Consider the following 16,800-nt stretch of genomic DNA (forward strand, 5'->3'; position numbering starts at 1 on the left):
TAGTATAATTTCTTAGAAAGGCAAAAACCAAAGTTTAATGAAATAAAACACCAGGAAACAGGTACTTGAAGGAGGTAGGGTGGGGTTGTGGGAAAAGGTTATTCAATGCATCTCCTACAAAGTGAAGAATAGGAAGGGATGGGTAGAATTATTAAGAATGAAGGAGTGAAATTAAGAATTAAGGGGTAAAATTAAGAATTGAGGTGTGGGGAGGGGAGGGATGGATGAGAATGTGGAAAGAGGTGATGGATCAATATATTTTATTCACAAACTACTTTGTTAAAGGGCAACTCCTTTGTACACCTATGAAAGATAATATAATGTAAAGATACTGTTTTGATGTAAAGAAGGTTTGTATCATTCTTCAATGAATAGATTTGTGTCATATGTGAGAAGAACAATGAAAACTGTTGAGATTGTTTTAAGGAGAGGAAGGGGGCGTGAGGGAGGGTGACAGAGGGTGTGAATTTGATCAAGCTCATTATATATTCATGTATGGAAATATTACAATGAAAAGCCCACTGTGCAAAAAATATGTGAACAGAAAGGTTCAAAGAAAGATTTGCATCTTCCAAGTTTCCACATTAACATCCTGGACTATAGAAGAGGATGATTTGACTCACAATTTGTTTTTAACTTTGCAAAGGTGTGAAAGAGCTATGTTGCAGGGCATCGGTGGCTCATGCCTGTAATCCTAGCTACTCAGGAGGCTGAGATATGAGGATGGCGGTTCAAAGCCAGCCTGGGCAGGCATGTTCGTGAGACTCTTATCTCCAATTAACCACCAGAAAACCAGAAGTGGCTCTGTGGCTTAAGTGATGGAGCACTCGTCTTGAGCTGAAGAGCTCAGGGACAGCGCCCAGCCCAGAGTTCATGTCCCACAACAACAACAACAATAGCAACAACAGAAAACAATACATATTCAGTAGAAGTCACACTTGGAATTTTCATTATTTTTTTCAAAAATTTTCTCCTAGGCTAGCAAATGTGCCAAAGGGTACTTGGGTGAAACTGGGGAACAATCAGCCATGGGATCACTCGGGAGGCAACTGCTGCTCCAGTGCGCTCTGCTGCAAAGCTAGGGCGTCAGGCTGGGGGTATTAATGCAGTTTCCACTGCAGCATTTTCATCCAATGATGAGTCCATCAGGTCCTCACACCATTGTTAGTCTACAAGCATCTGTAGTCACTTACCAATCTGTCCAGGAATGTCACACTCTGTCGTCTACTCTGAGCTATCCTATGTGATCTGCGTTAGGCCTCATACATCCTATCTGTACAGTGACAAAGTGATAAGGTTTTTACCTCTTTTCCAACATGAAAAAATATTTTTATAATTGAATCTTCACATTGAAAACTGGGTTCTCTTCAGAGTAGAAACATGAATGTTGCTATGCTTTTTGGTTAATTCTATTGAGTAGACACTCAATAGACACTCTGAGTAGACAGATACTCTGCTCAGGCTTCTCACTTCATTTATATCTACTGCAGTGTGACCTGCATTGTGAGGTTCAGTGTGTGCCAGGAAATATTGAAAAATGGTTCTCAAGTGTAATCCTAGTTACTGAAGACGCCGAGATCTGAAGGTCACTGTTTGAAGCCAACAGAAGTGGAGGTGAGGCTCAAGTGGTAGAGAGCTATTCTTCAGTGAAAAAGGTAAGCAAGACCATGAGGCCCTGAGATCAAGACTTAGAACCAGCATTGCAAAAAGAATTCCATATAGAGGTGATTCAAGCATCACTAAATTATATACAGTTTTTGTATATCCAGAGTTTACAGGCTCTGGAAAGTCCTCCAGAAAATTCAGTGGGCTAAATCTAGAATTTCTACAACTTAATGTAAGCTACTAATCTTAATTAGTTATTTGATTTTTGCCCATATACTAAACTTTAGATAGGCATAAGTGACTCATGCCTGTAGTCCTAGCTACTTAGGAGGCTGAGATCTGATGATTGCTTGTTAGAAGCCAGCCTGGGCAGGAAAGCCAATGAGACTTTTAAATCCAACTAAGTAAAAAGCTGAAAGTGAATCTGTGATTCAAGTTGTAGTATACTAATCTTGAGCAAAAAAGCTCAGGGACATTGTCCAAGCCCTGAGTTTAAAAGCAACTTTTACGTTACCATCATCCAGATAACTACTTACAGGCCCAGAGAGGTGTTGACATAGTATTGCATTTCTAAGAAATATGAATTTGGTTGCTCAAAAATACCATCTATTGGAATTCCCTGAGTGTGTGTATATGTCTGTGCATGAACATATATTTTTAGATATGTGGGGCTCGAGTTGAACACAAGAAATATTCAATGGATGCTCTAGGTCAAGTTCACAAGTTCTTCCAAACTTATGGTCTTAGAGTCTTCAATATCACAGAAGTCATCACAGTTTTGTGACCTAATAAATGGAATATCTATTGGTTTGAGAAACATTACTCAGAATACTTTGGACACGTTAATGATAGAACACACTTTGATGATAGAACACATCTTAGCAATCTGGGCAATCAGAGAAAACAAGTCATTGGCTTGCTTTGTTTTCCTTTGATTCTTGAGGATTGTGATATCACATTGACTCCTGTATCTCTGGCAGGCAGTCTCATTTGTATGCAGCCTCACCAGATATCCATAGTGTATTTTCCCTCTGTGAATAGTAACTACCAAGGGGTATGTAGTTTTAAAAGTTTTCCATGTCACCAGCAACCAAAATGCCTCTTGTTGCAGCTTATTAATAGGACAAAATCTTGTTACGTTGGCTATTTCCTTCACCTAATCTTTCCTGAGCTTGCACTGATAGAACTTTAGCAATCCAATTGCTTTTTATGACTTTAAGTGATCTTTTAGCACGGCTTCATTGCTTTCATAGCCAAAAGCTGTTGAGAATGTAGCTATTTTGCCGAAACCCATGTCTGATGAATATGGTTGCATGCCTATTAGAGAGGAATTTTAGCAGGAGAGGCATGTTTTCATTATTTCTAAACATATTTGAATGATTCATATAAATTGGAGAGTGAAGAGTTCTGTGATGCGTGTTTTTCTTCACTGAGTTCTTTACACATTTATAGATCTGGAGGATTTGGTTTAGAGTCCAACTGAGCCTCATAAACTACCAGGTTAAATCCTGATTTAGCCTGACACCTGAGTCCAGGTTTCTGATGTGGGGAAATGGATTGTATTTTTAAGGTAGCCTAGAGTATTCTGACATTGAAGCTATTTGGCAAATGAAAAGACATGACATGTCATATTTTTGTGGGAAGAGAGGTTTTGTTTTCATTGGAATGCTACAAAACAAATATGTTAATGCTGAAGCATATCTGAGCCTCCTGGATAATTAGTTCCTAAGCCCAGCTGCCTGGTGATACCTTCCATTCCATTCACTGTTAAATCCTCCCCTTATTTCCATTCAGATTTGACTTCCCAAATAGATATAAAGTATGTATATTTGTTCATTATCTTTCTTGTTGCTGTGACAAAATACTGGACATAAAACAACTCAAGGTAGGAATTTGATTTTGCTTGCAGTTTTAGGGGTTTCTATCCATCGTGGTGCAGGGAGAAAGGTAAATGGAGCAGAGAAGCTAACCTCATGGTGGCCAGGAAGGAGAGAGAGAAAGAGAGAGACAGACAGAAAGACATAGAGACACAGAGAGAAAGACAGGAGACACAGAGAGAGAGAGAGAGAGAGAGAGAGAGAGAGAGAGAGAGAGAGATTAGGTTAGCTACCTTTCTCCCTTTCCCATTTTATTCTATCTGGGTTTCCAGCCTATGTCATGTGCCCACAAACAGTCAAGGAGCATCTGCCCTGGAAAGGTCCTCACAAACTTTGCATCGAGCTGTGCGTTACAAATTTCTCAGGAACTATTCAATATGATCAAGTTAACCATCAAGATTAACCACTACAATATAGAACTATAATTAAATTTAAAATGTGCTATGAATATTTGCTGGAAATGATCTTACAGAGAATATTGACCTTATCTAGAATCACAAATTTATGAGGTGGTATACTTAAAGTAATTCTAAGTTTAGTGATTTCCCCATTCTACCATCCTGCTTTCCTGTGTTGAGAAACCCAAGGAAGTGAAGATAAAGCTGAAGGAAAAGAAGTATATCTAGGAGGGGTGGGGCGTTGGGTAAGGTGGGTGGAATGCTCTGAAGCTTAGAAAACATGATAGATGAAGAATTGTAGGAACTGTGCATATCTGTTGAATAAACTCACACGTGCATAGAAGGTATGATATGCACTAAGTGGACATTAAAGTAAAATGTAATAATCACATTTCTTTATTCATAAAACTGTGAAAAAGGAGAGCTCTGAAAATGAAATTCCTTTGTTGGTTTACAGAAAAAAAATCACTGTCACTTATCATTTGATATTCCCATACCTGAACCGAGCCCCCAAAGGGTAATTGTAGTAGCAATTTTCCCCTTCATGTGCATACTCATTCCTTTCCTGTAGAGATACTAACAAATTTGATTTTTGTGTGCCTTCCCATATGTCCAAAGCTGCTTTATAAAAACCATATGACTGTGTCATTCTCAAATTGGAAAAATCTAAATTTTTACATTCATTTGATCCCTATAATGGTTTCAGCAAAACATTATAAACGTGCCTTTAATATTTTTTGAAAATATATACATTGCCACTATATTCAAGCAATTTATAAAACAACATAAGGAAGAAAGTTGTAAATTATACTAGCCACCAAGAAATAATTGCTGTGTTTATCCAGTGAACATCATCTGTGTTATTTCTCCATGCTCATATACAATGAGTAAGATGATTCGGCATACTTTTCTAAATGAAGATAGGACTATATAGTATAAGAATATATTAATTCATCATACATGCCATTAATCTCTAAGATATTTCTCCAAATATGAAGAAAGATAATGAAAAACAATTCATGGTTAGAGTTATCATGTCTAAGTTTACCTGATAACTGTTTAGTAATAATTTATATTCTTATTCTATAATATTATATGACCTCTCTTTCCTTCAATTCCCTAATTTTTGTGTACATTCTGTTCTATTCTCCTAGTTCTCCAAATTCTTTAAAATTTGATAAATAGTTTCTATGTTGACTATCAGACCTTTTACTATAACTTTTTCATTTCTGATTTTCTTTTAAAATTTATATTTATTTATGATTGAAAAGATTCTGTCTTCAAACATTTTTCCAAGTAAGTATCTTTTTATGTTTTTATTGCAAAAAATACTGTGCAGAGGGGTTACAGTTACATGAGTAAGGTAATGAGTCCATTTTCGATGGAGCATTGTTACCTCCTCCTTTGTTTTTCCCCTACTATCCGGCCCCTCCCACCTGCTGAACTCCTCCCTCCTCCCTCCCAAGTTGTAAAGTTCATTTTCAACAGTATCTTATTGTTACAATGTATCAACCTGTATCCTTGTTTCAGCATTTTCTCTTCCCAAATTAGAAAAATGTATATAGAAGATGCAGGGCACCAACAGCAAATACAGTGAAAACAGAGGTTATACCATGGGAGAAGAATATCCAAGTAAGTATCTTGATGCAAAGCTTTTCTAATGTTTGAGAATATCTGCCTAACATTTTTATATTTGCTGGGCATAAAATTCATCTAAAAATGTATAAATGCTCTGCACATGTCTTTGGACATTATATATAATTAAAGCTAATCTGAATTCTTCTTTAAGAAATTTAAGAATAAATAGTTACTATGAAGGAGTTGTGTAAAGAGGTTATAATTTCCTAAGTCAGATAATGAGTACAATTCTTCTTGGGCAATATCACTCCTTCCTTTGCTTCCCATCTTACTGTTTTTAACACTATTTTGCTTGTTCTTTGTTGATGGCTGTCGTTTATACTACTCTTTTTCTGTTTCTCTCCTGAGTTCTGCCAACTCACTGTCCACTTTCTGCTGATTATCTTTTCCATGAGTTCTTCCTTGAGCTATTGCTTAAGAAAAGAATTGTCTTAATTTTCCCTTGATCAAATAAATCATCTAAAATCCATACATTTATTACCTGGATAGGCTCCAGGCAGGCAGCTTCTCAGACAGCTATCTGCACTCACTGTGCGACCTTCCTACTTTAAAGAGACTAAATAGTAAGATGGTTCAGAACAGGAGTCAAATTACTTTAGTGTTCACCTTGAGCTACCGCTGGCTCAGCTTGAGATGAGAGAAGCAAGTCCTGTTCCTCCACTGTGGTAGAAAGAGGCTGAGGTTATGAATGTGCAATCTAAAGAAACAAAGAAAATAACACAACCACAAAAAGTACTGACATCTGCCACCTTTTTCCAGGGTCAGTCTTCCACTCACTTGAATCTCACCCTTTCCGTGCCTCTGTAGTGAATGTTGGATATATGGAAACATATCCAAATTATTTCCTCCTTTTTCTTTTTATTCTGCAGTGGACACCTCGCTGCAGACCTTGGTAATGCCAAGCATTATGGGTACTTGAGGTCTCTATTAAATGGAACTACAAACTTTTCCTTTTTGACATTATATTGTACTTACTTTCAGGGAAAACATTGCTTCATATCTGATGTCTGAAGAAATATGTGTCAATTTAAAGTCATTCTTTCAACTTTTGGCCAAATTTCGTATGTGTAGGCTTGTGATTTGGAGCCATAACTATTTTTGTTGTTTCAAGGCTAGTGGTTTGACTTTTTTTTCCCACTCATTTTGTTGTTGATGGGTACTAAGACAAAAGAGAGTAGAAAGTGTTCCATTATTTTTAACCAGAAGCAAATAAGTATATTGCATAGATTCCCGATGGAAGGAAATTTTAGTGTTGCATTCAAATATGATCAGTGACGCTGTTTTGTAAACAACGTTCCTTTGATTTCAGGCATACATACTGCTATAGTTGGCTTAGTCAAGTCTCTTCTCCCGGTACCAACTGTGTTACACACTCTGTATAGTTCCCACTGGCAGCAGAGAGCAAGGAAACAATTCATTCACTAAATACATACAGAATGACTTAATGCCTATCTTTGTACTCAAGTTGTTACTTCATAATTATATACTTATTTTAAATAATTGATTGCAATCTGCTTTGCTAAATCTATGGTTCTTATTTCCATCTGAGGCCCATAGGGCACTATGATTTTTTACTTTTACTTATCCTCCTGTTGTATTTAACAATACTCAAATATTGAATGATTTGATCAGACATATGGGTGTTTAAATAAAACATAAAAAGCTGAACTTCAAATATTCCCTCCAAACCTCATTCCTTCAGTTGCACCATTTTGGTGTATTCTTTACTTCTCTCATTACATTTACGAATTCACAAACAATTCATGTTGGCTCTGTTTTCCTGAATGCATTATGTTCTAGGATTCTATAACAGCATATCATAGACTCTGTGACTGAAAACAACAGAAATGGATTCTCTCACAGTTTGGGGGCTGGCAGCCTGAAACCACAGTGTTGACAGGGCCATGCTCTGTGTGTTGAATGCAGGAAAGAGCTCTCCCTTGCTTTCCCTCACTTTTGTGGCTTGTCAGCCATCCTCCATCTCCACATGATATTCTTTAGTCTGTCTTTCTTTCTGTGGCCTTATAAGAACAGCAGTCACTATCTAAATTCTAACTGTATTCTCATACGTCTAGCCATTCCAGTCATTTGATTTATTTAATTTATTTTTTTTTCTAGTTCATCGTTTGTATTCCCTGTGTACTCCTGGGTTGTAAACTCCCACAGGGGAGTTACAATTCGTTCACTGTTGTATTGATGGTGACTAGACAAACACTTGGCACATAGTAGGTGCTCAGTGGATATATCCAGAGTGAACATGTGCATCACAGATATAAATATCATCACTCCCATGTGTGAAAACAGAAGTCAGATCACATTGTATGAGGGATAAAATAGGCATTTATTTTCAAGGCTCCTTTGTAACTACCTGTTAATTGACATGTTTGTTCATGTTTCCCTCCTTAATCCTTCTCTGAGATGAAGTTTTCCTAGTGGACTATGTAGAAAACACAGGTAGGTGGATTAGAGGACAGTCCCATTTATCCTTTACCATTGAATGGTAGAGGACCTTTCCTCTGAGGACACATTACAAAAGACCTCCCATCTTCAGAATAGTTAGGTACTGTCCTGTCCCTTAAAACTTCATTTACCCCAGAATTCAGTTGGTCATTTTCAGGTATTAAGAAGACTTATGGTAGCAATGTGACATTCCTTGATGAGTAAGGGCAAAACGATGCTAATGGCAACATGTGATTTACTTCTGGATATTTCAAGGGCAGGGTAGAGGAGGAGAAAACAAGATCAATTAGATAAGCAAAGGGAGAATTACCCATTTAATCAAGTACCTTCACCACAGAGTTCTTCCAAGAGACACTATTATCTTTAATGGAGTTCTTTAGAGTGTCTTCAATTTTTTCTAATGAAGACAGAATGCCCCATCTTTATTAAAGTGTTTCTCTTTGCTTGTTTGACCACAGGATTATCTGATCTGTTCAGTACCCCTGGGAGCTGATATTTCCTCCTTTGTTCCTCATAGAATTATAGAGAGGGAATCTGTTCAAATTATTTAATCAAATTATTCTTTAACTATAAGTGCTTAAATATCCACACTTAATACTTCTTTCTTTAATGATATTCACTTATCTAAAATTACCCCTTAATTGATAAGATATATGAACAAAAATACTATTAGACAAAACATTAAATGAACTCAAACCATTTAGAATGTTTTCATGCCAGCCACTGAATTTATTTAATCTCTATTGAGCAGTCTAATAAGACTGGATGTAATAGTCACAACTACTAGTCTGAAATGGGAAAGGAAAACAGATTGGAGAAATGACAACGTGGAAAGGGAAACCTTTTTTAGTATTTAGTGTTCTCACTGCACCAAATTATGTGATTCCTGTTCTCAACTGTGAGAAAAAAAACCATCCCAGTACACACACACACACACACACACACACACACACACACACACACACACAGATATGTATGTACATATATACACATACACATGTATATACTATCACTTAACAATGATGATAAATTCTGAGAAATACAATATTAGACACTTTCATCATTGTGTGAAAATCACAGGGAATGATTTTTATATCAAGGTGGTTATGAAGCCATTAAGTATTTTAATCTCATGAGATCATTATATATGTGATCATTCTCCAAATGTTGTATTATTATGCAACACATGACTGTTTTCATGCAAGCTGACTAAAATGTTGAGATCATTATTAAAAAGAATCATAACATATTGACTAATTAGAATCATACTTTATTTAAAGATGAATTACAAGGTATAATTTACATATAATACATGCTATACTTAAGCTCAGTGTGATGTGTTTTATAAATTTTATAGGCACAAATAATTATGTAGCCATAGTAAAGACATAGGGCATTTTCGTCACTCTCCAAAGTTATCTCTTGTTTCTTTGGGGGTCAAACTCCTCTCACTTCCAGATGCTAGAAAACTCACTATGTATTTCTTTTTCTTGCAATGTTACATTTTTTTCTCCAAACGTCCTATTCATGAATTAGATACTATGGAGTTTTTTTATACCTAGATTTTTTCATTGGCCAAAATACATTTAAAATTCACTCATGTGTTTGCAGGTATCAGTAACTAATCTCTCTTCATTCTTACAAATATTTCATTTTATGGATCTACCTAAGGTCATTTATCTAGCAAATGATAGACATTGGATTTATTTCAAGATTTTTTTAAAGATTATGAATCATTATGGATAATTTTTCTTTTTGTATACATGTGTTTTCATTCCTCCTACTTATGACTGAATTTGCTGCATTACATGGCAAGGATTAGCAAAGCAGGACTACTGGTGTTGGTGATTCTCCTTCCCCCTCAATGGTTTTCAACATATGACCCAAGAGCAGTAACATCAGCAGTAACATCAAGATTCAGCAATATTCTTTGACAAACCTCCCAGAGAATGGAGTTTGAGAACTATTACATAGCTCTGGTGACAAACTCACATTATCCATTCAGAAAAACCAAAGACTGTAGTCTACAAAGCCCACAAATCACAGCAAAGAACGTGCACACTCAGCCTGTGCTTTGGGAATACCAGGCTTTCTCCTCCAGCCTTGTCCCTGGCTAAATACTACCATTCTATCATAACACATGGAGAATCTGCCTTATTCTGTTACATTTTCAATGAGATTCCAATGCCTCTGATATACTGGGATTCTGACTCTTTTGTCCCTTTGCTGGTTTTGACAGAAGCTTGGTCTTTGTGACAATGTGGCAACTACTGAGGCTTCCCTACATTTAGAAAGAGAGGGAGAGGCGAGGGAGGAAGAAAATAAAGAGGAGGAGGAGAAAGAGGAATAGGAAAATACACCTATAATACTTTGTTTGGACCAGTTACTCTGTTGAGTACTTTATATATTCTGTCTCCTGTAATCCGTGAGTATTGCAGAGAGAAAGTTGACATATTGAGAGAGCAACGAAGATGAGAAAGGGCTCCATACTCCCATAAGAAGACATAGTAACTTCAGGCAAATGCAGTTTAATTTAGCTATGTTCTTAGATTGTGTCTAACTTAGCTGCCTTCTCAAGCTGAGCTCTTAGTACACATATTGAATATTCTTATTATTAAAATACACATAATACATTGGATTAATATAAAAATTTTATATTGTTATTACCTTATTAAGCAGTTGCTTCCACTCTGCTAGACTATTGCCTTTTATTAAAAAATTAGATTAATGAAAACCAGAATGGGCCCAAGGGGAAAAAAGCATTTTGAGTGCTTCAAATATGTTAAATCTATGTCAGTTCCAAACTCATTCTCAGCCTTTTCAATCCACATTAATCTCTTCTTTAAGTTATAGTTCAAATTGTAGGATTCTACATCTGGTTATCCAATATGTCACAGGGAATATATTTTCAAGATGATTTCACATGTATTAGACTTACTGTCTTGAACTCATATCTGAACATTAATGTATTGGAAATATCTGAATCTTTTCAAAAACATATTTTTAAGAACCTAGTTTGTATTAAAAATGGGTGTTTAAGTTTATCAATGTGGTTTTGAACTTGAAGGATTTTACAATTAATCATATACTCAATTAAAACTCTTCTGGCAGCTGGTACTGGTGGCTCTCACCTGTAATCCTAGCTACTCAGGAAACTAAGATCTGAGGATCACAGTTTGAAGCCAGCCAGGCAGGAAACTCTGTGAGACTTTTTTTTTTTAAATTGTGAAAATACTGTACAGAGGGGTTCCAATTACATGAGCAAGATAATGAGTACATTTCTTATTAAGCATTGTAGCCTGCTCCTCTGTTTCCCCTTCCCATCCCCTCCCATCTCCCCCACCTTGCCTCCCTCCTGCCCGCCCCCACGCCAAAGTTCATTGTTGCAATGGGTCCAACTGTATCCCTATTTATTTTTTTTCTCTTTTTATTTTATTTTATTATAAAGGCACTTTATAGAATGGTTACAGTTACATGAGTAAGGTAATGAGTACATTTCTTTTTTATGTATTTTTTTATTGTGAAAATACTGTACAGAGGGGTTACAATTGCATGGGCAAGATAATGAGTACATTTCTTATCAAACATTGTAGCCTCCTCCTTTGTTTCCCCTTCTCATCCCTTCCCAGCCTCCCCCTCCCCCCCCCCCCCCCAGTCCTCTCCCCCCACCACCAAAGTTGTAAAGTTCATTTTCGGCATGACAACTTGTACATCTCATTGTTGCAACGGGTCCACCTGTATCCCTATTTAAACAATTTGTTTTTCCCCTTCCCCTCCACAAATTATACTAACATCAAATACAGTAAAAACAGGGGTTATACAATGGGGAAGGGACATACATAGCAACAAAGAAATATCTTATAAATATGTTAGAAACAATAGCAAAAAGAAAAAAAATATTTGAGTCTTTATCTTGGGGTTCATTTCATCTAACATCAACTTGTCTGACCGTTTCTGCTTGTCTAGACATATACTAGCTATTGGAAATAAGAGAGACCATGGGACCATGTCTCTTTGAGTTTGGCTTACTTCACTTAATATAATTTTTTCCAAGTCTTTCCATTTCCTAACAAATAAGGCAATGTCATTCTTTCTGATGAAGGCATAGGTATGTATACATACCACATTTTCTTGATCCATTCATCTACTGAGGGGCATCTGGATTGGTTCCATATCTTAGCTATGGCAAATAATGCTGCAATAAACAGTTGTGCTGGTAGCTTTAGTATGGTCTTCTTTGTGATCATTTGGGTAAATGCCCCAAAGTGGGATTACTGGGTCATAGGGGAGCTCTATGTGGAGTCTTTTGAGGAACCTCCATACTGCTTTCCAAAGTGGTTGAATGAGTTTACACTCCCACCAACAATGCAGTAGGGTTCCCTTCTATCCACATCCCCTCCAGCATCTGTTGTTATTAGAGCAACTCAGCAAAAAAATCAACAACGAAACCGCAGATCTAAACAACTGCATAGATCAACTAGATTTAACAGACAAATACTAAATATTTCACCCAGCAGCATCAGAATATACGTTTATCTCAGCATCACATGGAACATTTTCCAAAATAGACTGCATTTTAGGTCACAAAGCAAACTTGTCTAAATTCAGAAATACTGAAATTATACCTACCATTCTCTCAGATAAAATTAGAACTCAAGACCAAAAGCCACTAAAGAAAGTCCTATAACACATGAAGACTGAACAACACACTGTTGAATCACCAATGGGTCATGGAAGAGATTAGAAAGGAAATTCAAATGGTCATGATATTCAACAAAAATGAACACACAAATTGCCAGCTCCTCTGAGAGATAGCAAAGGCAGTACTCAGAGGCAAGTTTATAGCTCTGAGTTCCTACATCAAAAAATTGGAGAGATCTGAAACCAACAATTTAATGAGACATCTGAACCTCCTTGAAAAAGAGCAGCAAGCTAAATCCCAATCCAGTACATGGAAAGAAATAATTAAAATGTGAGACTCTTATCTCCAATTAACCACTCAAAAATAGGAAGCAGTGCTCTGGTTAAAGTGGTAGAGTGCTAGCCTTGAGCACAAAGAGGCTTAGGGACAGTGTTCAGGCACTGAGTTCAAGCCCCAGGACTGGCAAAACAAACAAACAAACAAAAAACAAACAAAAAAACCCAAAAACCAGAAAACTCTCCTGGCAAATAATCTTGTAGGAATATAAAACCATTATAAAAGGACTGGAGCAGAGAAAGGGATTCATTTTGCCTGTAGATATTAGGGAATACTTTGTAGAACATTACATATGAACAAAATATGAAAATGATATTATTTTTTAAAAACTTTACCTACTGTTTAGTAATCCTTAAGAAGTACCCTGATACAGCCTTTTTCTACGCTATCTTATTTGGTCATTAAAAGCACTCTACACATTTTACCAATAAGCAAAATGAGGCACAAATAAATTAATTTGTGAAATATCACATGGCTAGTAAATGCAAAGGAAGAATTAATTAAGTTTGACTCCAAAGCCCATGTTCTTAATCTTCACAAAATTGTTATAGTAGACATATCAAAAGGATGATCCAGCTGATGACAAGTCTTGAGAAAAAATACAGGTGCAAAAAATACATGATATTTAAGATATGGTAACTTCCTTGGTTTGTCTAAACTATGGGGTATGAAGTACAGAGATTGGGGGGGGTATGAAATCAGATTGATCATATAGGATCAGATTGAATGGAGCTGTAGATACCAGAACAAGGAGTCTCTACTGTAAATCATGACCACGGCAGAATAGAGAAGCATTTAGGAGCAGTTAGGAAATAATGATTAAAGGGCAAGAAGTGGAAGGCATGGTTAGTTCACATAAGTTTGTAGAGCAAAGAGGACACCAATGTGAGGCAGATAGAGCTAAAATGTTCAGTTTAAACAAATAAAGTCTTTGGTGCCTGTGTGATCTAACCAGGTAAAGATGCCTGGTAAGAAATACAGTGTGAGACACAGAGCCAGACTAAAACACAAAGTCTAAAGTTGAGAGTTACTGGAGGACTGATGAAAAATTTGATTCACTGCAACATCTGAAATGATGCTTCACCCACGAAGCAAGTATAGAACATCTAGGGAAAGGAGAAATTGACCAAATAAGGGAGGAAGAGAGAGAAAGAGAGAGAGAGAGAGAGAGAGAGAGAGAGAGAGAGAGAGAGAGAGAGAGAGACAAACAGACAGACAGACAGACAGACAGACAGACAGACAGACAGACAGACAGACAGGCAGGCAGAAACTAGTAAAGAAGACAATGAAAAAGTGGTTGACAGTAAGTTATAAAGTAGAAAGCAGTGAAATCAGAAATCAAGGAAGGAAATGAAGTCTATGAAGCAAAGACCACCCATCACACCTTTGATAGTATAAGTGTCCATTTGGACTGAAGTTCAAGCATTTGCCATGACCAGAGAAGCACTTGTCATTACCTTTCAAATATTCAAGTCCTTTTTCTACCTATGTAGCTACTCTTCATCAACAAGATACTGGCCAAAGTAATATTGAAGAACCACCGAATAGTTATGAATATATAAGTCCAATTGATTAGCAGATAACTTCACTCATTCACATGTAATTTTGTCCTAAGAAACTTGAAACATGCAGTATTTAAAAACACAACTTTGTTATCTATTGCAGGGACAAAAATCAGTGGTTAATGGATGGTCAGGTGAGACATGCTAGGGCTGATTTGGTGGGCAAGAGGATACCTTTTTTTGCTTTTGCAAATAGACTTTATTAAACAAAGTAAAGAATTTTTAGATATAAAGAGCCTCTTTGTAATATTGTAGGCAACATTTATTTCCTTAGGAAACCTTTATCCAAGAATAGTTCAAAGACTTCAGCTTCATTTGAGTATTCATTATTGTTAATGGTTAGCCAAATTTCATGAATTTGGTGTTTATGAGAGTTTCTCCTTTGCGTCTATGTGACATTTTTTCCCTCCTCTTTTCAGTTTTACCACTTGGATATCCTTCCTAATTCTTCATCCCTCCCCCATATTAAAAAAAATAATTGTATTATTATTCATGTGTTGTACAGGGAGGTCTCCCTCACATTCAAACAGACCATTTCTTTGAATCAGATAGAAACATTTCCCAATAAATAAGCACACACTCTAGTATTGACCTCACACATCTGGGTGATTGGCAGATAACTTGTTTGGAGAATTGGAAACAGCTAAAAGTGACATTCAAGGATTCCAAAACAACTTGGTTAGGAAATAAATCTTTGGCTGGGGAAAATGACTCTCTCCTTGCTAGGCAATCACATTATCATTTATCATTTATTGGGAAAGAAGAATGCATTTTGAGAATCACATCAGACTAAAACTGATTACAGATATTAAGCCATGTCTACGAGAGCTGTTAGTCACCGTGTGTGTGACAGCTGCGAGCCTCTGGAAGGCAAGAGCCTTGTGACTCACTGAACGTGTACTGCATGGCTATAATGGTAGCATCATAAACAATGGTATATGGCAGGGAGAACAGATTAAAGAGAATGAAGTGTTTTGTGCTGTTTCTTCTAGAATGAAGAAACAAGACATTATTTTGCTGCGATGTTAACTATTGATTTGGGTTTTTGTATAGTTCTTAATGGTTCTGATAGCTCAAGAGATGTATTCATGACGTATACATTCCCAAAGCCGCCATAAACGATGGCTTTAACACAGTTCCAACCATGTACTATTGCTTCTGAAATAAAATGAAACTTCCCCCACCACCCGTGGCCCCCTCCCACCATAGCAGTGTGAGAAGGGGAAAAGATTCAAGAGAGCTGAACGCATGCTCTGCTCTTAGGACCTTAGTGTGAATAGAAATGACCATAGGTGCTGGGTGCAGTCCAAAATGAATGAGGCAGGGCAACTCTTAGCTCACACAGCTCTTATGTCTCTGCGTGGCATTTGTCACTTTTTATCTGTGTGATATTTATTTCAGATCATGTTTCAGTTATTATATTGGGCTATAAATATCTCAAGAGAGAGATGATTATTTTTGCTATCTCCCTGGAGCCTAGCTCAGTAATGTGTTATATGTCAAATAAAAACGTAATTCATGAATGCATGAGTGACACAGGTCATTCTATTTAATGCAGCACATCTCCATGTCATAGTTCTGTAAAAACACAAAAGGGAGATTAGACAGCGCAGCAAAAATAATAAACTAAAATGGTTCTTAGACTGGATATATGTGATTGTACCTCCTTCTATCAACGTTTATTATTTATTATTTAAAGAAATACCAGTACTTAATAACATGTTTATGGCAATTAGAAAGATCGGTTGGTTTAGACAGGGTCTCTCTATAGCCCAGACTAAGCCTCAAACTCAAGATTCTCCTCTCTTTGTCCTCAAGTGGTAACATTACAGACATGTACTACCATACCAAGCTAGAGAGTTTTACTTTTGAAGAAAAAGTTTACTTTCTGAACTTTAATGTCAAACCTTTCGAGCATCTACAATATGCTCTTTAGAATATAAGGCAGTAATTGGGATTTCATAATTCCTTTCAAGTCAGCAAATTAAATGAACATATCCACAAAGATACAACAAAATCTGTAAGTTTAAACCCTACAAAGATAAATACACAAAGGATCACAAATATCACACTCATGTATTCCGCTAGATGTATTGTGAAAGCAGCAAGGTTAACCCTTGAAAGAAAGTAAAGTAGCTAGAGAACACTACTTGGGGTATCCTCTAAAACTGTCTTTCCAGACACTTCCAGACCATTCTTTTTACCTATGCTCAGATATACATTCCTTGCATTCTCTCATCTTTTCTGTGTGAAATCCTGCAGTATATTATATAGTACTTACT

The sequence above is a fragment of the Dipodomys spectabilis genome, unplaced genomic scaffold, assembly GCF_019054845.1.
Source record: "Dipodomys spectabilis isolate Male_0828 unplaced genomic scaffold, ASM1905484v1 ptg000095l, whole genome shotgun sequence".
Lineage (NCBI taxonomy): Eukaryota > Metazoa > Chordata > Mammalia > Rodentia > Heteromyidae > Dipodomys > Dipodomys spectabilis.